General features: G+C 37.7%; 1 long non-coding RNA gene across 1 annotated transcript in view; it reads right to left on the reverse strand.

Annotated features, from left to right (window-relative positions):
- The window catches only part of LOC141543256 (uncharacterized), a 122,377-nt gene that overhangs the window by 6,535 nt on the left and 91,267 nt on the right, over positions 1 to 24,575 (reverse strand). The window contains exon 2 of the long non-coding RNA XR_012482395.1: positions 20,767 to 20,832. This is a non-coding gene — a long non-coding RNA (uncharacterized LOC141543256). The remainder of the gene's footprint in view (positions 1 to 20,766; positions 20,833 to 24,575) is intronic.

The following is a 24,575-nucleotide window of genomic DNA, read 5'->3' on the forward strand; positions in this document are numbered from 1 at the left end:
GAACAAAAAGAACCAAAAAATAATCATGACAAAGTGACAACCAGTGACATCTGAAAAAAGCTACTGACTGGAGACATTCGTTGTAAGAAAAGTGATGGTGCACTCATAGCCAGAAGAGTCATAGAGAATAACAGTGATATGGAAAAGCAATCCCCAGGTACTTCCTGCTGGAAGCCTCATCAGGAAAGTAGTGCAAACGATTCAAACTAAACAGGTCTCTGGGAAAAGTTTGTTCCCTGCCAGGTTCTGGGTTGTTGTTTCTTTGGTTTTTTATCATATGCATGGATTTTATTTGTTTGTCTTAACCCAAAATAGACTTTTCCATGTTTTCAGTCTTTTGATAATATGCTTATGAGGAAGATATCAAATTTCTCATAATATCTGAAAGTAGGAAGCTAGAAGGGAAAAAAAGACCTCTTCTAAATGTACCCAAGTCAATCAAGTGAGGAAGTAGCAGGGTGACATTATCTTAATGATGCAAATACCTGTGGAAAGCCATTCTTTATTCTTTATCATATAACACCTTAGGTAGATTAGTTGAATTAAATTGAAGAAGTTCGTAATGGGAAGGGGAAGGAGGAAAAAGGAGAGACAGAGAGAGAAAGAGACAGACAGACAGACAGAGAGATATGGAGAGACACACACAGACAGACAGAAAGTGAAAGGGGAAGGATGGAGGAAGAATGAGAAAGAGAAAGGGAGGAAGAGAAAGAGCTGTGAAAGGTGGAGGGAGAAATAAAAAATGGGGTGTCAGGAGCAAGAAAAGGACACAGAAATGGGATGGTGTCAAAGATAAACTGTATACTCTTCCTTAAAATTGACTCTGTGGGGCAAATAAGGGATCCTCATCTACTTCCCTTTCATCTCACCTTCCTTTCAAAAACAAAGCCACTTAAAGTATTATTCATTCTTTCTATTCTTGTGTATTCATTGGAATTAAATGATGTATAGTTTCTACCAAATCCTGTAAGGCTTCCCCTACCCCCTTTTATTTTTAAAATAAAATAAGTATCTTCACTTTTTTTCTCAATTTCTGTTCTTGGATGGCTAGGGCACAGATTCCTCAAGACTGCCACTACCAGTCAAACTCTGCTGATTCTAAGGGTGGAAATCTCCCTGGAGAGTTAGATCTTTAACCCTTAAGGAACCTGTTCCTTTTCCAGGCTGCATAAGTAAGAAGGGAGGAAAAGAAGACAAGAAGCTGATGTGATCCCATAATTGAGAGAAACTATGGGGTCAGTGAAAAAGGAGGAGCAATCCCCTTAGTCACAATAAGCTAGTGTTACAAATGCTCATCATTACTGTTATCATGCCTTCTTTGGCAACTACATCATATTAGCACATATTTATTGAATACCAGGTGTCATGGAGCCCTCTTCCATCAACACAAGTGCTGTTCTGATGCCTCAGAATTCCTTTCTTTTTATCTATCTTTATTATACTTGAAGTGGAAAGAAAAGAAAAGGAAGAAAGTGATTTTACTTTCCATTGTCAATGGTGAAAAATTTCCCCAGAATTGGGGAGTGGGGGAGGAAGACAGATGGATTGATACACAGGATGTCAAGGTGACCCTGCCATTGAATGAAGAAGGACAATGGACAGCTTATAGCTCTCCCTGAAGCTCAAAAGAGAAAAGCTGCCTGCTATCCCCAATGAACAACTTGCTTGCAATCTTCGTCACTGGCCTCTTACTCTCTATTTCCAGGCCTCCCCCGAGTCACAGGCCATAGTCCAGAGCACAAAACATAGACAGCTCTGAAAAAGAGGAAAGCAGGGTAAGACCTTGGAGGTATATTTCCCACATGCCATTATCCAGAGGCATTTGAGGAGATAAGCTAAAAATCAGAAAAAAAGAAGAAAATGCAGGTTGTACATCAGAGGACAAGCTTTCCAAGATGTAGAGCATATTTTTATTTGTAGTGTAATTGTATTTACATATTGTTCATGTGGACAAACATCAAATATTATATATTTAGATTATTCCATATAATAGGGAATATAATATATATTATATAATACATATATAATATATAATAATTTATATAATATATAACATTATATATAATAGAGTAATAAAGTCTTTTCACATATGCCAGATTCCAGCACATACATACAGATAGAGAACTCTGTAACCACAGAAAAATGCTCTCATGTTTTTTTCTTTCTGGCAATAATGAGCCATAGGAATTTCTCATGCCCCAGGAAAATGGGAAGTCTCTCAAGTGCCAAAGACGTGTTACATATGTTTGCTCTCTATGACCCTGATACTGAAGTCATCCTATAGATGCTCTCCCATAGACCCTCAATGAGAACCAAGCAATAGAAAGTGTTGTTCTTAGCTGAGTGGTCCTCAGTGAGTGAAAATGAAGCCTAAAATCAGGTATGATTTCAATTTAGGGCTACTGACCCCACTTATCAATCTACTACTTCCTTAGCCATGAAATTACCCTATCTGGGAACTACCTCCTGAAAGCTGCTCTTAGGCAGCCACAAAGAGTGGTCAGAATGGGGTAATGGGAAGGATATTACCAAATTACATCTAAGTGGCACAGATGATGGAGTGTTGTATCTGGAATCAGAAAGATACAGTTTTGAATAGTGCCTCTGACATTTACTAGTTGTGTGAACTTAGGCAATTCACTAAATCTCTCTCAGCTTCAGTCTTATAATTATTCCCATTTTACAGATAGAACACCTAACTCCCAGGATTTATAAGGAATAAATAAAATAGTATATGAAAAGCATTTTATAAGACCTTAAAGGATTATATAAATGTTAATTATTGCTTTAATATTATATTATATTGTATTATATTTAATAATTTTATAATATAATGTAATAACTTTTATATAATAATTATTTCTAGTAAAGAACAAGCTACAAAATCTTCGTTCTGTTCCTAATTAACTCTATAACCTTGACAAGTTATCTAGCCTCTCTGGGAATAGTCTGATCCAGCCCAAGTTTATTCTCAGTTATTCAAGCAATAAGCATTTACTAAGCATATATCAGGCACTGTGCTAAGCATTGGGGATACAGAGAATAGCAAAAGAAAGTCAATACTTTTCCTTAAGGATTTCACACTCCAGTGGGGAAGACAACAGGCAAATAACTACAAATACTTGTACAAACAAGATCTAGACAAGGATAAATCAGAAATAATTAATGGAAGGGAGGGATTAGGAAAGGCTTCTTGGAGAAGCCAGGATTTGAAACATGCTAGGAATTAGAGATGGAGGGAAGTTTTGCCAACTATAAAATAAAGGATTTGAACAAAATTCTGTCTTAAAGCCACCTATCCCTTTCTAATCCTGTGAGTTCTAAATCATAAAATTCCATAGAATTAATATGTACATAGATAGAACCTTTGCATTTCTGCTGTAGCTTAACTAATTTTATAGTTGATTCTTAATTATGTGAGGGTAGACAGCTATATTACAGCATTACTCCTTCCATCAGGATAGAAACATTCAGGATTTGGCCTGGATGCAAACAATGACATGATGAGTACATGTTTCTGACAAACTGTGGATCTCTGACTAGATCTCTCAGTCAAGCATAAATGATGATTTGGACATCATTTATGCTTCTTCTTTCCCTTTGTTGATATGGCCTCACTAATTTAGGTAAGTGAATTAGTTGATTATACCACCAAATTGGTTTCGTTTTTTTTCCCCCAATGGCAAAAAAGGGAAGAGAGGGAAAGGAGAGAAAACAAATTTTTATTTTCAGGGGGAATGGGGGAAAATATTTTTAAAGCCAACACAATATAAAGCACTGACTGAGGCAGGAAAGGATCCTGGTCCTTGATGTTTTATGGATTTACTTTTATAAGAAGGAGCCTCCCATTTTTTGATTTTTCAGGTTTCTCAGATAAAGCAATATTTCCAATATGATCTCCCTCTGCACAAAATGGAAAGGCAATATGGCTGGCTCAGTGGGAAAAGACTTGGCTCCTAAGTAGGAAGGTCAGGGTTCAAACTCTGGCTCTATGTACATAATAGACAGAATTTAAGTGACTTTCCAAGACCACACAGATAATAATCAACAAGCATTTATTAAGCATCTACCATATGCCATACACTGTGCTAGATCCATGGAGGGAAGGTTCTTTGATAACGAAATTATAAGAGGATGTATCCCTTATTTTCTCAGGGACCAAATGAAGAGAGGAGGAATCTTTTGTTTAAGCAAATTGGGGAGCAACTTTAGTTTTCTGGAAAGACATATTTTCTCCAATGTCTCACTGACATTATCTCTGTTTAGTAATTCCAAAATCCCTGACTGAAATTATGTACTTTGGTTTTATCATTGTTACAGAACTTCTTTATTCTCTCATTGCTCAATAACTATTTAATATGAGTTAAAATTGTTTGAGAAAGGGAACTGCTTTTGTGATTTCACAAGCCAAATTTTGTCAGTAAGAAATCTCTCTCCAAACAGAATGTTTGGATGTTAATAAAAATGTGTCTCCAGCAGATTTAGCTAAAACACTGGGTATGGAGTGTTTTTCCTCAGCACTGTTGTTGGCAAGGTTCTCCAAATATTTCTATTCACTGATGACAATGTACTATTTGTACTGTGTGCCACACTGAAAAATCTCCTCAAGAACAAAGAACTGGGCTAAGGATAGGATTGAAGAACGGGTCAGATCACACTTAGGAGACAATTCGGCTTGTTCCATTATCCCAAACACTACCTGCAATGATAACCCATCTTTTAAACATTAATATCTTAGTAATGATAATACATAGATATCCAAAGAAGCATAATTGCAGGCTGCACAAAAGAAGGTGTATGCATGTCATACAATATTACCAACAATGGCTCATATACAAGAAGTGTCATATAAGACATCCTCACTGGGAGCACAATGAGAAAGGAAGCCGGAACATTGCATAGTAAAAACAAGGGATAATAGATAAACTTGACCACTGCATTGCATTGCAAGACAGAAAAATACAAAGAAAACTACATGAAGGTCTCAATTGTTTTTGGTGGCTCCTCTGTGAAAGAGGTTATAAAGTTATATCTCCAGGCATCAGTTTTTCCATCCGTAAAGAAAAGATATTGGACCCGATGGTCTCTATGGCTCCTTCCTAGTTTAAAATCATATCCTTTTGGTGGGCAATTTATTCCAGTTCTCTCGACCCATTCACCATGAAGCGTGGAACCACAAAAAACCACTTTCTTCTCTCTCATTGACACAAGTTTGTTCCATCTGCCACATTCCTCTTCTCCTTAGCCCACCTCATCCAAGAAGTCCTTCTCCTATTATCTCTGCCCACTACATACTCCTTAATCCAGCTTCTGACCCAAGGATGCACATGGTACTACAGGGGAGTCAAAGCATACAATTATAATGACCCATAGATAATTTTAAAATTAGTAACACAAATGCTAAACACAAAATGCTAAAGCAAAGATTGAACATCCAAGCTCTAAAAGGAAGTGAAATAGAAGAAAAGAGGGATTCAAAAGAGGTAAGTTAGCAGCCCGGCAGTCTGACTGGTAAGCTTTTCACTCTGCATCTCGATATTGCTAATTGTTGTGAAGTCCAAGGGAGAAAGAAAATAGGCATTCCAGGCTAAATGAATCAGCCTGACATGAGTCAAAACCAGTGGGAGGAAGTAGCAAGACATAATCAGGAGAAACAGGAAATAAATTGATTAACCTGAATCAGGAGTCAAGTTGGGGAGTAAATAAAAGAGCAAATATTAGGGGTTGGAGACCAGTGGATGTTGGAAGGTAGTATTCTACAGATCACTTGTTTTAGAATTAGGGGACCAAATTTCAAAGCCCAGTTTTTTCTACCAATTGACTGTGAGTTGGGACAAATCACTTAATCTCATAAAAGGGAACTGAGTCTCCATTTTCCTCTCAAATAGAAAACGGGATTAATATGCATGCTGCCTGTTTCAGGATGCTTTTATAAGGATCAAATGAACTTTGTTAAGCAATTTATACTTTAAAACTATAATGTATATTAAAAACTTACATTTTATGGTTATTGAATGTATGCCTGAGGTACTTATATTTCTATACCCAAAGCAGGAGGGACCCACAATTCTTAAGCAGGAGAGTGATGTGATTCAGATATCAGAGTGTCTTCTTGGTCAAATGTTAAGTATCTCTAAGCATTGAGCCCAAACTGCCTTTTCTCTCTACCCAAATACCTTTTCCTATTTTGAGGAAGGACCCAAGTCAGACAAGATTTTACTCTCAGGATTTCACTATTACTATATGGCTCCTGATTTTTACCACTGCCCCTAGCTAGGGTGCTTCCTGAAGGGATCTCAAAGTTGTGGCTATTTCCAGTCCAATTTACTTTATTATGCCATAGATTATAAACATCCAGCCACCCTACATTCTACCAACTGAGGCTCTCTTAGTTCTTCTAACAAACCCATTAATGCCTATATTTTCAAAGTGTTTCACTATTAATAACAGTTTTGAAATACTCACCCTCCCTAAGAATGCCTTGACCACATGGGCTGAATGCACCCTTTCCTACATATTACCCAGCCATATGTGTTCCCCATGTGTGTGCCTTCCATGTGTGCTTTCAAATCCATCTGTTTTCTGCCTATGTGTGTACACACACACACTAGTGATATGGTAACCAATGGAAAGATATTCTATATGAACAGAAAGATTTTTCTTGTAATTTTATTTGCTATACTATTTAATTAGATCTTTTGCTTTGAATTAAAGTGTAACTCGATTCCTATAATGGTTGGTTTAAAAAAAGGAAATATATCACCAGGAGCTCATGTATTGTGATTTTTAGGTTCTACCTCCCATTTTTCATTTAGGTAAATTGATACAAATAGACATTCTAGAGTTTCAGCTAGTAAGCATCTGAAGCCAAATTTGAACTTAGATTTTCTTATTAGATGCCTCTAGATTTTAAGTTCCATAAGGGCAGTAACTTTATCTTCTATAAACTTTATATGTCTTCCAGCCCAGTAGGTAATTATTAAAAATTGGGTGAATTAATGCATAAACTAAAAAATGATTCCTTGTGTGTCAACAGTTTGGTGTATAGAACCTGAGGACTGAATGGTGATTTCAAAACTTTTGAAGCAAAAATTAGAAGATGGTACCAGCGTTTATTTCCAATCCTGTACAGAGGATGGAAAGAAAACTTGCTTACATTTTCTATGTTTCTACCAAATTAGATTCAAAATTGTATGGGAAGTGGTTTTCTTTCATACATAATAAGCAGTAAATGGACCCTGCCTTGAACCTGTTGTTTTCCCAGCTCCCTGGTCTAATGAAAAAAAAAAAAAAAAAAAAAAAAAAAAAAAAAAAAACCTGTAGTGATTATCATTATATTCAAGTGACTTCAGAACAAAGTAAAGCAAAATAAAGTTTGATTGATGATAACAAGACATTTATTAGCATAGTAAGTGTTAGGCAATGACTAAAAGAATGATTGCATCCTTCAGTGCAATTTAATAAATTTTTATTTCAGTACAATAGCCCAGTAGAAACACTCACACACATGAGACACACACACACAAATTTCAAGAGTGGGAGGAAAGTTAACTTTAAAGATCTAGCCACATAATTCACTTTTGAGAAAATATGGGATTTCCTTATCTTACTTTAATTTTGAAATGAAGATAAAATTCACAAAGTTGTTGAATTCATCTCTACCTCTCCCCATCCCTGAACTAGATACTACCCAAGAGAAGCACAAATCCCACAAGTCCCCAGTTAAATATCATTTATAAGAAGGAATGAAAAGATCAGAGAATAGACTTAGAAAGAAAAGCACTCGGAAGAGGTAGCACGAGAGACTGGCAATTGTCCAAACAGCAGAATGTCGTGATTTAATCATCTAGAGGACTATAGTCATGACATTAAGGTGAGAGATCTGGTTGCCATGTTGAGCAATTAGCTTCTCTTTGCTAGTGCCTTTAGCCCCCAGGCAGCTGTTCAAAAGGGGAGCTAACTTGAAGGACATTTAGCAAGATAATGAAAAACACAGCCTACCAACTGGTAAAAGGCAACTCAAAGTTCACACTGTGCTGATGGAAAAAACTTCCTCAAAAGCAGACCTGCCAGAAATGAAATGGGCTTCCTTGAGATGGTAGATCCCCCCTCCTGGAAGATATTATAGAAAAGGCTGGACAACCCTTTGTCAGGCAAGAGTACAGATTGCTTTCATGTATAGACAAGATGGCACTATAGTCCTTTCCAAATCTCAAATTCTATAATTCTGTGACTGGGTCAATAGAATTCTTAGCCCATCAAAGACATAACCATTATTGCTTGAGGCAGTTGAGTGGGCTCGCTGACAAATGCTCTCTTTAGCATTGATTTGGGAGTTCATATAGCCCAACGAAATAGGACAATTTTGATCAGTGGCAAATTCTCTGCTTTTGCCAATCAGAAGAACTCTTCAAAAAAGCACAGATAATCAACAAGTATTGATCAACATATATATGTACACCGAGTGCCTCGTATGTGTTTCTCATAATCTCCCAAGTGCTCATTAGTTCGACAGCTGCAAAGAACTAGTATTGCAATCGTGTTCAGATGAGCTTTCAGGGATGGTACCTCGAAGATCTAACAGGACTAAAACTCCTACATTTGAGATGCAAAAAAAAGGTTCCTTTGTATCGGTCCTTAACCAATCATTCTTATCTGTTTTATCGCCTACTACCAGAAAACAAATTAACCAATATCCCAAGCCTAGTTAATTCTGGACAAATTTTAATGGGATTATCTAGAATATTCATCAGGAGGCAAGGTGCTTTCTACCTTACCTTTCCCAAAGTATACTTATTCTGAAGATTCTGGGGAGGTGTATCCAGGAGAAGTATCTTCCCAGAGAAGGTTTGTGTTAATAGTTAGAAAGCCTGAGAATAGATTTAGGATGAAACAAGGGCTAGTAGAGCGGAAAAAAATCCTGGTGGTAGTTAATATTCTCTAGGCCTATTGAGTAGATAGAATGAAATGATCTTCAAAGTGCAGACTAAATTCATTTCTGTGATGTTAGCCCATTAATCAGGTCTTGCTTGTTTAGGATGTTTTGTTTTGGAAATAAAGGAGAGAGCAGGAGGTAGAGAAAAAGATATTCTAAAAGAGTAAAAGGTTAATATCCCATAGACCACTAGGAATGATATCTAGTCCCTTTGTGGTGATCTAAGGCCGACCTAAATTCTTAGCAAGCAGATCTCTGATCTGGTAAGTTTTAAAAAATCAGGCAAAACGTTTAAAAGACAGACATTCAGTCACTTAAGGTATTTGCCACACTTACAGAGACTGCCTAGCACAGAGTTCAAAGAGAAAGACAGGTGAAAGTCTCCAAAATTATACCAATTCCACACATTATGATGTTTCCTTAGTAAGATCCAAAATTATTACAAAGAACTATGTTTAGTCATCCACATTAGCAATGGCATGAAAATGTGATCTGGTCTAGTTGAGGTATCAAACTTGAAGCCTGAAGCCACAAGTTGCCCACAAAATTCTCAACTACTGCTTAAAACAAATTAAAATATAATTAGAAAAGTTTCACAAATAAATAAAATACAACACAGCTGATATAAATTTGAAGTTTGTCTAAACTGATATAATCCCATAAAAATGTGTTTCTGTTTTGAATTTGACACCACTGGGCTCAATGACTATCGCAGTAGAAAAAATAACTCATTGGTTTATGTCTATGCCCACATATGTACATGTCTGATTTATAGAGATTCTATAGATATATACATGCATTTATATAAACATGTATATCTTTGCATATATGTATACATTTATATTTGCATGTATGTATGCATATATGACAGAGATTCATTGGGAAACAAAAAGACACATGCTTTTAATATACTGTAGGTTGCGGTATATTACTAAGAATGACTTTGTCTGAAGAATAGTGTCTGAAGACATCAAAGACACATATGAATTAGCACTGACAAACAATAGATGTACAGACTTGAGGTTAAACTAATGCCCTTGAAGACAGTGCTTTGGATAGATCTTCCATGCATGATAAAAATGATGATCCTTCAGGACAAAAGTAGATAACGTGTGGTCTGCCCAGGTGGAAAAATTACCCAAACCAATGAGATTGGAGATCCATCTAGAAACCTAGAACCGAAGCTACTTCCAACTTCTTTGAGACCAAAATTTTCCAAACCTTGTTTGGAAATCAAAACAGCTTCCCTGAAAGAATTCTAACCCGACCCAATTCAAGTTAAATCCAGACTAAATGAGAGACTAAAATGGAGAAGGCACGAGTACTCTCTCTCCATGGCTCTCACTTCCTTATTCCATCTCCTATGTCTCTCCCTGCCCTCATCAACCACATCCTTGGTCCCTTACTTAACTTCATTAATTGTATTTTGAGATCTCCCAGATCTCATAAATTAGTCTGGACCCAATGCAGAGCCTCTTGAGACATTCTTTATTCTCGGTGGCTGCTGGTGATTATTATATATTTTAATTAAACCCAGTGAGTGAAAATGTTCCCAGGATCACACATATAAACAATAACTTTCTAGCTTCTTTAATTATCCCTTGACCTTCCCCTTTCCTGCCTGAAGCCTGGGAGAAGAGACGCAGCTGATTCACTCCTCGTTTCCTTCTCTCTTCCTGAGAATCTCAGCACAAGCAACTATCATTAGCTGTTCTCTCTCTTGTTCTTCCCCAGGATGTTCTTCCTGTATCCAGTGGTGCTCAGCAGAAGCAGCCTCCTTTCTCTCATCTCTCAAGAAAAGTTAAATATATGTCTGGATCTCTAGAGTAGGTAGCTCTTTAAATTACCCATTGAAGTGTCCCCCCCAGTCCGTCCATATCAGTCATTAAATCAACAAGCTGTTGTTTTGTGCCAAGTCTGTGCTAAGCACTGAACATAATCAAGCGTCCCTGATATTCCCCCTTTTTTCTCCTGGAGGGTTTGGGGATTTTTTTGTTATCACCATTATTATATGAATTATCATGTTATATTATATTAGTTATCATTTGTTGTTACTATTTTCATTCTATACAAAGCATCCCAAAACCTCTATTGGTTCACTCCATCCTCAGTTAACCAAGCAGTTGGGCTCCTTTTCCAAAGCTGTCAAACTGAGTAATCAATTTAATAAATTTTTAATAGGACATAAAAAACTTATTTTTTTATCTAGACTAAATTACGGCTAGATTTCTGTAAAAGGGGAATTCTTAGACCTCCCCCTTAAAGGTTATCTCGCTCATGCACCAATTGATACTTTTGCCCCACTCCCTCCCATCCCCTGGGTGCCAAGACTGCTCTGATGCTGAAAGGTCAGCAGCAGGCCTACCTTCCCAGTCCACATCAAGGGAAGTCACTAGGCCCCCAGACAGCTCCTGCCTCCACACTCTGGGAACAAGGAGTGGGTGTTTTTAATTACTTTCCATGCCAGCAAGTGGTCAGTTCTAGAAGGAATTACTCATTAAGCTATTTCTTTTTTATCCCAGAAAAAAAAAAAGTCCTCTGGCTTCAGAACAAACAGTAGCTCTCATAAGTACTTGCATTTAGAATCATTGGCTAAAATTAAGCCCTTGTTCACTAGACATTTTTAGACGGAGTAATTTTTAACTCCTGCCATATGATAAGTAATCTGTTCGATTAGTAAAAAACCACTCACCATATTTTTACTTAGAATAAATTAAAGTTTTGTTTGTGCCTTATTGGAACACAATGTACTGAAGGTGGCAAAGTGCTCCCATAAATACAATACATACATGGAATCACCTCCAAGTCATCTCCGTAGACATGTCATTCAGTAAGCAATCATTCATTAAGTGTTGTTTTTCATTTGTTTTAGTTACGTGACATTATTTGTGACCCATTTTTGACAAAGATACTGGAGTGATTTGCCATTTCTTTCTCCTGCTCATTTTTACAAATGAGGAAATAGAGTCAAATAGGGTTGAAGGACTTGCCCAGGGTCACATAGGTAGTAAGGCCAGATTGGCGTCAGGTCCAGCACTATGTACTGCATTTATTGAGCACCTCACACAGGTGAGATAACATTTGTAAAATGCTCAGCACAGTTCCTGGCACAGAGGAAAGGCTTAATAAGGCTTTCTTGTCTGGCCCTGCCTGAAGAAAGTGAGACTGGAAAGACAGGCAAGAACCAGATTCTAGAGGTCCTCGAATGCTAAGCTAATATGTTTGTCCTTTATAGAGCTGGAAATGGGGAGGCCCTGAAGGATCTGGGGAAGGAGGCGATGTGGTCAGACCAACATGTGGGGGATAGTATGAAAGGATTGGAGGAGAGCTAGAAATGGGAAGATCAGATAGGATGAGGGGACCCTAACAACGTCAGTAGAGAAGAGAGAAATATATGAAAGATATTATGGGTATTGAACTGATAGGACTTGACAAATGACTGAATATATGGAAAGGTGGGGTAAATGGAGAAAAAAGAAGAAAGGTGAAAAATAACAACTTCTGAGCTCAAATGAATAAGGAGAATATCCGTAGAAATAGACATTGGTAAGGAGAAGGTTTGAAGTATACTTGACATGGAGATAAAACCTTTGGATGCTACTTCAGATCTGTCCTTTTGACATCTGGAAAATCCACTCTTCTTTCAGCCTTTCCTTTCTCTGTTGAGAGTATCACTATCACTCAGGATCACAACCTCCAAATTATTTCTGCTCTTGATTCCTCCTCACCACAACCACCCCATAACCAATCAGATGGCGCCAGTTCTGACTATGACATCCCCCACATTTATTCTAATTTCTATATTCAAATCATCACCACTCTCATTACATCCTGCATGGACTACTGAAATATCCTTCTAATTTGCCTCTCTCCCTCCAGTCTCTCTCCTCTCCATCCTATCTTTCTTTTTCCTCCAACCTGCAAATTGATGTTACTGGAGCACAAATTCAACTTATTTCCTGGCTCAAAAAGTTTCTGGTGCTCCCTATCGGACTTTCAGGACAAATATGAACTCTTCTGTCCAGCACTTAAAAACCTTTAAAGTCTGGTCCCCAACCTATCTTTCCAGACATTGCTTTCCTTCATATATTCTATATTCTAACCAAGCTAGGTGGACTGTTTGCAGTCACCCACAAAAGACATGTCATCTCTTGCCTCTGTGTCATCGCATAGACTGTTCTCTCTTTCTGGAAACCCCCCCCTCTTCAACTCTGCCGTTCAGGTTCCCTGACTCTCTTCAAGGTTCAGCTCAAATGGTATCTCCTACATGTATCCTTTCCTTACCTCTTCACTGCTTATGTCCTCCCTTAAAAAATCTAAAAACCTTACTTTGTATGAACAGTCATTTTGGTTATAATACAACATATGAGTTCCTAAAAATCCCTTTGCTTTGCAAAATTATGCAGTAAAAACCAGTGGGTTTATGGGGGAATGGGGTTGGGTCATAGCACTCAATAACTTCATTATGCACTAAATGAAAAAGTAGGAACTTAATTTTTTAAAAAGCACAGCAGTTTCATGCATGTTAAATTGTTATGAAATACATAAATATTACAATGACAAAATCTTTCGTCACCCCCAACATCTCCAAAGGTAAGAAGAGGACATCTTTCAGCCTCAATTTCAGGGCACAGAGCACCCACAATTGGGGTGGAAAGTGGGGGTTCAAGGGAGAGTGAATAGGTGCAGACCATCCTTTCTCCAGCCACACCTCCTACTACACAAAATATGCCATGAATATTGCTCTTTTCCTTGGAAAAGAACTTCAAGTTAGCTTGTAGACGTGAGCATCTGAAGGGTTGTAGCTTGTGAATTATCATGAAGCAGTGGGAAGAGGATTATTTGAAATTAGGAAGAAATTTGTAACACCAGACATGAATGAGTATGGCTCTTCATTATCTCTCCCTAAAAGAAATCATGCATAAGCAAACAGGGAATTCAATTATGCTCAAATTGTTTCCTAATATTCAATTGCTTTGGAACAAATTCTCATTTTCAAAACAACTGACTTATTTTATATTTACTTATCTGTGTTCATCTTATTTTCCTCAGTAGAATGTAAGCACTTTAAGAGCAAACATTTATTTGGTTTTGCCTTGGATCTTGGCAGCTAGTACATTCCTTGTATAGAGTAAGAGTTTGTTGGATGAATGAATTAATAAATAATTGAATTAACGAATGAGCAAATTAATGAGCAAATGAAAGAACGAATTCAATTTGAGAAATCTTGCATTTAGAACAACCAGGTGGCTGTTCCATCCATGTGGAATGTACAATTGGAAATAATGGGGCTCATGTGAGGAGAGTTCAGGACTGGAGATGCAGATTCAAAAGTCACCTACACTAGAAGTAATCGTTAAATAATCCAATTGGTTCATCAAAGAGTAAATTGAGAGAAAAAATAAAAGGGGGTCAGGTAGAGATCTTTATATTCTGGATAAAAATCCACTTACTGTATCAATAATGGGGACTATATGCTAGAGAGTCCTATCATGAATTTCAGAAATTCGTAGGTTAAAAAAAGAGAGTCAGGGGCAGCTAGGTGGCGCAGTGGATAGAGCACCAGCTTTGAATTCAGGAGGACCCGAGTTCAAATCTGATCTCAAGACACTTAATACTTCCTAGCTGTGTGACCCTGGGCAAGTCACTTAACCCCAGCCTCAGGAAAAATAAATAAATAAATGAAATTTAAAAAGAGAGTCTAAAATGTTTGAATTACTGTGTCCCATCTACCTCAAATAATACTGCAAGTTTTAGCTATCTGCTGCCAGGGCTCATTTTGAAGTCCTATCTCAGGGCCAAGATTGCATGAGATTTGACAATACCATTAAAAGACAACTCCCCATGTGGGAATTTTCTTAAACAAAGGGGTTTTATAGCTTTTAAGAATAAGAAATTGCCCAGGTATCATCTCATCATATGATTTGATTTTTATACTTAGTTTGTCTTTGGCTTTCAAAAAAATTTTCTAGATGTTGATGACACAGAAAATGGAAACAAAAGATTATGTAGATTTCCAAGTGGTTTTTGGCCAACAGAAACATGTCAAAAAGAGTTAGTTCCTCCACTCTCATCTTATGTCCTATACCCGAGTTTGTGGGAAGAACAGATTCCAGGTCAGGAATCCATTTTCCCACCTATCACTGTTAGGTCACTTCTAGCTGGGGAGTAATTGAATGGAACCAGAAAGTCTTGGCAATCCAGATGGCAACCTACAGAAATATGTCAAGATATGCAAGGTACCATTTTAGAAAAGGAAAGTTTTATCTCTTCCTCTAAGAAGGGAAAGGAGAAAATAAGGGGAGACAGGGAGCAAATAAAAGAAAAGAAACAGTCAAAAGGAAAAAGAAAGAGAAAGGAAAGATTGAAGAAAGGAAGATACAGAAATAAAATCATAGGATGATGTCATGGTCAGACCACCAGCTCAGAGAAACATTAGCGATCATCTTTGTCAGAATATCCTACGAATCATAATTGGAAGAGATCTATGAAACTATGTAAGCTAACTTTTTTTTAAAAATTCAACTTTGCTCTGTAAGAAATGACCAGCAGGAGGAATACAGAGAGGCTTGGAGAGACTTACATCAACTGATGCTGAGTGAAATGAATAGAACCAGAAGATCGCTGTACACTTCAATGCTGTATGAAGAGGTATTCTGATGGAAGTGGATGTCTTCAACATAAAGAAGATCCAACTCACTTCCAGTTGATCAATGATGGACAGAAACAGCTACACCCAGAGAAGGAACATTGGGAAGTGAATGTAAATTGTTAGCACTATTGTCTATTTACCCAGGTTACTTATACCTTCGGAATCTAATACTTAATGTGCAACAAGAAAATGGTATCTACACACATATATTGTATTTAAGTTATATTGTAACACATGTAAAATGTATGGGATTGCCTGTCATCGGGGGGAGGGAGTAGAAGGAGGGGGGGATAATTTGGAAAAATGAATACAAGGGATAATGTTATAAAAAAATTACTCATGCATATATACTGTCAAAAATTTTTATAAATAAATTTTTTAAAAATAAAAAATAAAAAATAAAAAATTCAACTCATTTTACAAATAAGGAAACTGAAGCTTAAGGGGAAATGTAAGAGTTCTTACATAGCAAAATCAGAATTTTGTTCCAGGTCTTCTTGCTTTAAAATCCAGGCTTCCTTCTGCTAAAACAAAAGTGTTAGGAAAAAATACAGGACTTTTAAAAGTCAAAGTGACCTGGATTTGAATTCTGTCATAGACACTCAGCTGTGAGACACTGGACAGATCATTTCACCAGAGAAAATGGGGATTATAGCATCTACTTCCCTGGATCACTCAGATGATCCCAAGATTAAGGTTGGGTTTTTTTAAGTACTTTGCAAACCTTAAAGCAAGATACAAAAATCCCCCCCAAGAAAATCTAACTGCAAATTTAAGCTTTGACAGACTTTTAAAAAGATTTTTTGAGACCCACTACATAAATATTGGCTACCATTATTTCTTCATACAGATTTTGCTTTTGACATATATAAAAAGTAAGGACTAAAGCGCTATCACTGTACTCAAAGTCACTGGTGGCAGATGAAAGCCTTGAACCAAAGAGACAAAAAGCGGATTTGAACATCAAAAACATAGTAAAATTCTATTTAACAAAACTTTTTCATGACATATATTTGGATATTGAATTACTCTCTTGGCATATTATTTGAACCTAGTCACATGTCGTACAATCTTAGGAACATGCCTGCTTACTATAAAATCCTGCTGTCACATGCTGAGTTACAAAGCAGTTACCAAAATTGCCCTAACAATGGTGCTGGATGAACATGACAGGGGTGCTCAGCAATTACTTGCTAATTGACTGGTTATATAGGAACTAGACTGCAACCAGGCATTTTTTTCTTATGCTTAAAAGAAATCAAGCTTTTATGGCTGCCCCTGAAAAAAACAAACAAACAGGAAGAGGTCAACTTGAGCCAAGATGTTTTCTTCCTTCCCTGACTTCATTTGTACAGTCAGGTTTAACCTGCCTATTGACTTAGGTCAGATGGATAGGGCCAAATTTAGTCCATACTATTAACCACTTGTTTAAAGAAAAAAAAAATTTAGGTCCTTCCTTATGGACCTTGGGGATGATACCTAGTGATCAATAGCGTACAGATCTTCAGTACCCTGCCCCAGACTTTAACCTTCAAAAAGGAACTTGAATTTGTTGAGGAAAATTTGTCTTTGAGACTTTTTCTCATAAGCAAAATTCTCAGAAGCCTTAAATTTTCCACAGACTGTTGATTTTCATGTTCACTTCAAAATGTTTTCACTTGGGGGGTTCTGTAAGCAAAGCTCATGAATTCAAGAACTCTAGTCCTGCTGCTATTTTGAGAAACAAGGGAAATCTACCTACCTTAAATTCAGATTTAAATTTTTTATTCTTTTCTAATTAACATTTTTAATAACAACAACACTAGCACCATGGTTTCTTCCTTCATCCTTCCTTTCTAAAAACAAACGCCATGTGTCTTGGTGTAAATGCTTTCACTGGGTGGCTGTTCTACCCCCTCTGTTTTCCTTCAAATAGAATAATATGAGTATTAATGTTGCCACTTCTTATTTCTTTGTGTCGGTGTTAAACACTCACACAATGATTCCATTCCGCTTTGTCTCTTGCTCTAAAAGGCTCCCCCATTGGATTCTGAAGGTCACTTCCCGCTAGGGTCCTGGGCCTGAGCCATTACGAATTCTATTCATTTCTTGTTTGATTGCCTCAGTTTTGTATCTGTCTTTGTTGGCCCCTGGGTTGAGGGCTGGACTGTAGGGTGGGGAAGGTGGCCAGGCTGTGGACTGCCAGTGTCTCGGGGAGCTATGTGGCCCGTGAATCAGATGCGATTGTTTCCCGATGGTTGCTTATTTTTCCTAATTTTAGAGGATGGGCTCTGATTTATACAAGTGTATGATTGTTGACACAGTCAATAAAATGTAAGTCAATACCATAAGCGTGGTTGATGAGAGCTGGTGTTTTTCCCCCTTCCCACCCCATTTGCTTCGATTTTTCCTACTGCATAAAGAAACGCATTGTTGGCAAGATTAATGAAGAGCTAGCTGTTCGGAGGAGTTCAGTCCGGGGAGAGTCAGAAAATGTTTGGTCACAGCCACAAACGTGCTCCTGGAGTGGGGGAACTCAAGCGAGCTCCAAGGAATGACTGGTGGACAGGGGATAGGTAAGGGATGCCCTGGTCCCCACTCAAATGGCCAGGCATTCCAAGTGGAGATGAAGACGCCATTAGCTGGAGACAGAGCTCGCTTTCAGTGACAGAGGAAGAGAAAAGAGAAGTCATCTCCCTCAAAGAGGGGCCAGGCTATGGCTGGCTCAGTACAGGGAGGGCATGGATAAGCAGCAAGCCAACACTCATTAACACTCCCATCTCTCATCCCAGCTTTTGTACTGTGATAAAGAATTAGGTTTAGCAAATTAGGTGAGGGAAAGGGAATTTGGAAATGACACCGTAGATGATTGATGATGCTAATAAGCCCTGGACCAAGGAGATTTCCCATCCCCTCCCTCTACCACCACTCTCCCTTCCTCCCCCAATTTCATATACCTCACCCTCCCCTCTTCTCCCATACACATACATATTTGTTCTCAATTAGATGCTCAGACTATCTGGTTTCATTCACAAAAAAAAAGTGAATTATATGAGAGAAAGTGCTGCCAGTCTTTTACCTGGAAAACAGGGAAGGGGTAGAGGGTCTTTCCCAAGGCAAAGATCATGTTAGGCAAGTTGACCCAAAGAATACTGACTCCATCACCTTGGCCAAGACCCTTTAACTCTTTGGGCCTCAATTTCCTCATCTGAAAAGAGAGAGTTGAACTAGGGAGCCTTTGATACCCCTTCCAATTTGTAGAACTCTTCAGTGTTCTCTCATCCAATTACACTCACTCTGAACGTGAAGGGAAAATAAGAAATAATAAGAATGGATGTGTAATATGATGCTTGGCTCTCCTCCCTCAATCCCTTATGTACCCAGTATAAATATTCACAAGGAGAGAGTTACTTCCTATCTCTGACCCAAAATACAGGTCACTTCCATCAGTTTTATTCTGGTTTCCTCTGTTCCAGACTCTCTCTGATATGCTTCTAAGAGAAGTCCAAACTCCTTTATTTGTTTTAAAAACTTTTTTTAAATCTATCTCCAGCATCCTTTTCTGGGCATTATACATCCCCCTACACACACACACACACACACACACACACACACACACACACACACCCCAAACAACCAGATGCTATATTCTTTTGCATAGGCTGTATTACTAGATCTGGCTTTCTTCAAAGATTGACTCAAGAACTACTTCTTAGGAGTTCATTCGGATTCCTTCCTATTCCCCAATTGTTAATGCCCTTCTCCACCTTGGGGAAAATATTTATCTGCTTTACATTTAAGTTCCCAGCAATAGGATGCAATTTCTTTGAGGACAATGAAACTCAGAGCTTTGTCAGACATTGAGTATCTGTTTAATGAATGTTTTTGGAATGGGCAGGTGAAAGCTACAGATTAGATAATATTGTAAAAGTTGATCTTATGAATGGCTTAACTGGCTGCTGGTGGGAGAGAAATTAAATTTACTGTATTAAACATCTAAAATTTTGGTTTTTGTAGCCAGATTGAAATTGCCACGTACCTAAAGTATTATAAACCTTAATATGCAATGTTGTTGCTATTGCATTACAATAACATGGATTCAGAGCCTGTTTTGTCTTGACATTGGTCATTTGCATGACATTGGCCAAGTCACAATCTTAGTGCCCTAGAAAACTTTCTAAAGCTTTCTGCAGAGCAGTAGTTCATCTATATTGGTAGTTTCATTAACAAAAGTTTGCTAAACCAGTGAAAGCAAAGGGCCATTCAAAAACAAATATTTATATTATTTTCTATCCAGGCCCTGCCCCATCTTTTCTCCTTGCCAAAGAAAGGAAGGAACAAAGGGAGAGAGAGAAAGGGGGGAGAGAGAGAGAAGAGGAAGGGAAGAGAGGGAGTGAGGAAGAGAAACAAACAAAAAAAAGTCATAAGAAAGAAAGAAATTATAAGAAAAAAGTGATTCTGGGCTTTAAAGCAAAACTGTCTGTGAAATAAATCTTATTATGCCATTGATTTCCATAATAAAATAAGAGGTATGGTATCTTGGGGGATATTTTTTCCAATAGGCTAGTTTCATTCTTTCACACAATTAAAATTTACTAGGTACCTAGTATGTGCCTAACATTACATTGGGTGCGGAATATAAGCCACAGCAGCTGCTTAGCTCCAAAAAAGAGCTACACTCTCCCTCTTAGGATTTCTCTTCTCCAATTTTCTTTGTGCCAGGCTCTTCTAATTTGTGTCATACTTATCTGCTTATTTACCCTATCTCCTCCAACTAGATTTGAAACTCCTGGAGGGCAGAGACCAAGTCATAATCGCCTTTGAATCCACTCATCAGCTAGTACAAAGCCTTACAGATAGATAGCTGGGGGCTAAGTGTATTAAGTTCAATGAAAACACTAGAAAAGATAAATTAAAATCTAAGGCAGTAAATTAGTAGCAGTTGAGGGATGCAAAACAAAACATCCTATTAAGAAGAGATCACAATGGACTTGAAAGATTAGGAAAGAGCTTCTAGTATAGTCCCCTGGACAGTTAGGGAAGAAAGCTGGAGCAAAACTGCAGAACAAAGACTTTAAGGTTCAGTTCAGGCTGTAGGCTCAGAACATAAGTTCCTAATTTCTTTTTTGTCTTTATATTCCCCATTGCCTAGCACAGACCTGCAAGAGATAGACAGACAGATAATTTATTAGGTACTCACAATATTCCAGGGACTGTAGGATTGAGATACAAATGAGGCAGTCACTGCTTTCAAGGAGCATACATTCTAAGGGGGAGAAGAGACAATATGTAAAGGAGAGTCAGCAAAGGGTTGGGATATAAGAACTGCCACAGCATAGCTTAAAAAGAGTGCAAAACCAGACAAAATAAGACAAAAGCTGATCTATTAGCGCATGAAGTCCCAAGGGCAGACAGTAGGGTGCTTAGTATATAGTAGATCCTTATTCAGGACTGATGGAGTGAATTGTATTTATAATGTAAGCACTAGAAAGTTACTGAAAATATTTGAGCAGGGGAGTGTCATAATGAAGAGTTTGGGTTGAGGTCAAGCACTTAAGAGAATGCTCCACACTTTAATAGTTATAGTTCCCATTTACTATCAATCTTTCTTCCACGCTTTCTTAACTGTCCTTTTCCCCGGTTTCTCTTTCAGTCTCTCTACTGAGACTCCATGTACTACAAAGCACTTCAGTCATTGCGCCCATGGCTGTGTGATATTCTTTGAGTCCACATTGACAACTTCCAGATCTTTGCAATCATCCACATTGGTCAGGTTGATGAAAATGTGCTATTAGAGTAGCTCTGACTTCTGTATCACACACCAGCAATTAAATCTCCTCCTATTGTCCATCTAGAAAATGCCTTAAATATAAAGCCTTGAGTTCTGTGTGGTAAGTTAATTTACAATTCTGTCCATTCTAGATTCAATTCAGAATCCCATATATTTAGTACACAGACTGAAGAATTACCATTCAGATTTGAAGCTCTTTAAGGGACAATTGATATGGAGAGCCAGCATACCTCCTCCCACATCAGCACCTTGGCCAGAGCAAGTTTAGAAAGAATGTGACCCTTTGGTAATCCCATTTTAAATGAATGACTAGAAGTTATTAATTCAACTCCCTTGAGAGTCAGAGGGTCACAGTTTCATTAACTTGTTTAAGAAATATTTATGAAGTCCCTTCTTTGAAAACACAGATTGGAGGACGGTAGAATCAGAGCCAGAAAAGAGCTTAGAGATCATTTATTCCAAGTCTACCACTATTTTATAGATGAGGAAATTAAGTTGGGGAAATGAAGATAAGAAGTAACATGTATTAAATACCTAATATGTGCCAGGCACTGTGCTAATTGTTTTTTTTTTTTAAACAAATGTTCTCATTTTATCAAAGAAACCCTCCAAACTAGAAACTCTTATCTCCATTTTATAGCTGAGGATACTGAGGCAGGCAGAAGTTGAATGACTTGCCTAAGGTCACACAGCTACTAAGTATATAAGTCTGGATTTGCCTTCAGGGTTTTCTGAGTCTAGGCCCTGTGATCTGTTTCTTAAGGTACCTAGTTACTTCAGAGATTTAATGATTTGTCCAATGCTCATAGACAGCAAGTGGCTAATCTTGGTTTTGATTTCAGGTTTAGTGATTGCAAGGTCATCCCTTCAGGTTCTGTGCTCCTTCCCTGCCTCTCAAATGGAACAAGGCAAGGCCAAGTTCAAGATTCCATTTGGCCAATATTCTACCTCCAAATGTAAAGACAAAATGAATGGAAATTCTACTTTCATCCTCTGAACCACAACCAAGCTTCGTCTCTTGTTTTCTCTTCCTATCCAGAACCTCAAGATTTTCAAGGAAGAAAAACTCCCACTGTTGAAATGTATGAATAGGTAGAGAGGCATTTAACAAGGTTTGCTGATGAATTGATTGGTAGATCACTAAACTAGGAGGAGATTGGAATCCAGTGATGGCACCATTAATAATTCATTGTGATCTCTTTTCTGAGCTTCAGTTTCATTTTCTGTAAGATAAAGAAGATTATCTCAAAGATTTACTATCATATGATTCCATTAATAATTTTCTGAAAATCTTGATACTTAAAAAGTTTAAATTAGAATGCATTTTATATTAGGAGATAGGAGATCAGCTTAACCACATTGTTAACTATGACCTTGGACAAATTAAATAAGCTCTGAAAAATCAATCAATCCATAAACAAGCATTTAGTAAGCACCTAATACATGCAAATGCTCAAGTTACAATGACAAAAGCTAAGTCCTGGCATCAAGGAGAATTTTTTCTATCAGAAGAGATAAAAATTATACTCATAAGTTGTAAGGGCCCTTTAAATGGGCGGACACAGTGCATCGGGATTGAGGCCCAGAAATGATTTCTGTGGATGTTGGGACTGCCCTTGGGCGGGATCCTGGCCATATTGAGATAGCTTCGTAATGGGTGACTCTCTCGCTGATTGGCTGTGTGTATGACCTCACAGGCCCTATATAAGCCCACTGCAGGCAGCAACCGCCCTCTTTAATCTCCTGCTGTTCACCCTGGCTCCTAGCCGGGGCCAAGCCAAGATGGGTAGCCGAAAGAGGTAAGGATTTTGGTAGTGAACACATGGGTCTTCTGACCAGGTGTTCACTCGGGAACCAACAAGTCAGGGCATCAGCTAGGGCATTATGTGAGTAGGTATAATAAAGGCTTTTAAGATTACATGTGGTTGTTCTTGAGTGCGCTACCGGTTACTAAGCTATAGATTCAAGAGATTGTGGCCAGAGACCTTAGAAGGCCTCAGAGGAGGCAAGCCAGGTAGAGCTCACACTGCAAAGGACAGTGGTCAAAGGTGCTCTGGTGGGTCTAGGACAGACTAGTAATTGTAACTGCCAGGAGAGCACGTTACAATAAGTAAATACAACAGATATACAAAGTACAAGGTAATTGAGGGGAGCAAGTGCTTATTTATGCTAAACTTTGAAATGAGGAATTCCAAAAAGTCAAGGAGAAGGAGTGAATTGCAGTTATAGGGATGGTCTATGTAAAGGTGAGAAATTAAGAAATAGGATGTTGTGTTTGAGGGACAGTAAGCAGGCTAGCTTGATGGAATGTTTCCTTCCTTGCTTCCTTCTCTTATATTCATCATCCTTATCCAGCATCAGACCTTCTTAGAATTTTGATTTTTAAAAATCAAGAGAATCATAAATTCTCTCAGATATTGACTAATTAAAATGACTTGGTTTTAGTCACAAAAGTAATCAACATTTATTAAATTCCTAAAGGTATATCTCATTTTTTGCACTTCACAAATATTATATTTGGGGTTGGGGAGAGTTTCATATTTGTTTTTTGGTTTTTTGAGGTTTTTTTTTTGGTTTTTGTTTTACAAATTAAAGGTGGGCAAGTCTATCAGCACCATTTCCCCCAACAACATGTACTCCATTTTGGTTATTCTCACAATATTTCAAACTTTTTCATTATTATTATGATGATCTGTGTTATGGTGATCTGTGATAAGTGATCTTTATCATTACTACTGCAATTATTTGAATGTTCTATAAACCACACTCATATGAACAGTGAACTTAGTGATTGTTGTATATGTTCTGACTGGTGCACCAACCGGTGGTTCTCTCATCTCTCTCCCTTCATGAAACACAACAATATTGGAATCGGGTCAATTGATATCCTACAATGATCTTAAGAGTTCATGTGAAAAGAAGAATCATAGCCACTCCAACCTTCAGCAATGTGAAGCCGCCAACATCACCACTAAAAAGATTTAGGACTCATTAAAGGCTCAGATGGCGATTAGTAAATTTTTAGTAATATGGTATTTTTAATTAAGGTCTCTATATTGTCTATTGTCTTTTTAGACATATTATATTCTGTTGAGTGTACAACAGTATTATGTCAAGAATTTTTATATGCACTGGGAAACCAACAAATTCATGTGACTTATTTTATTGTGATGTTCTGAAACTGAATCTCCAATATTTCCAACATGCCTCTGCTAAGC

The sequence above is a fragment of the Sminthopsis crassicaudata genome, chromosome 5 (assembly GCF_048593235.1).
Source record: "Sminthopsis crassicaudata isolate SCR6 chromosome 5, ASM4859323v1, whole genome shotgun sequence".
NCBI lineage: Eukaryota > Metazoa > Chordata > Mammalia > Dasyuromorphia > Dasyuridae > Sminthopsis > Sminthopsis crassicaudata.